This window comes from Penaeus monodon, chromosome 34, assembly GCF_015228065.2.
Source record: "Penaeus monodon isolate SGIC_2016 chromosome 34, NSTDA_Pmon_1, whole genome shotgun sequence".
In the NCBI taxonomy this organism is placed as follows: domain Eukaryota; kingdom Metazoa; phylum Arthropoda; class Malacostraca; order Decapoda; family Penaeidae; genus Penaeus; species Penaeus monodon.
Window position 1 is genome coordinate 31230777 of NC_051419.1, and position 340 is coordinate 31231116.

The window sequence follows — 340 nt, forward strand, 5'->3', positions numbered from 1 at the left end:
CTTTCCTTTTCTTCCTTTTTTTTTAAGATTATATTTATGCTGTGTACATAAAACAAATAATTTTAGATAATAATAGATTTTTAAATGCCTAGTTTTGGTTATATTTCTATATTATTTAATCATCATCACTGAAAGATGAGCATTGCAGTTCTCCAGATATTTGCTTTAGGAATGTCATTGTCATTAGTCAGGATGGGGGAGGGAAGGGGTGGGGGGGGGTGACTCATACATGTACCAGAGTGAGCAACAAGTTTTTGTTTTTATAAGAATAATTGTCATTTTTTTTTGTTGACAGTTTGCTACACCAAATGAATTGAACATTTTTGTGTAGGCAGTGATG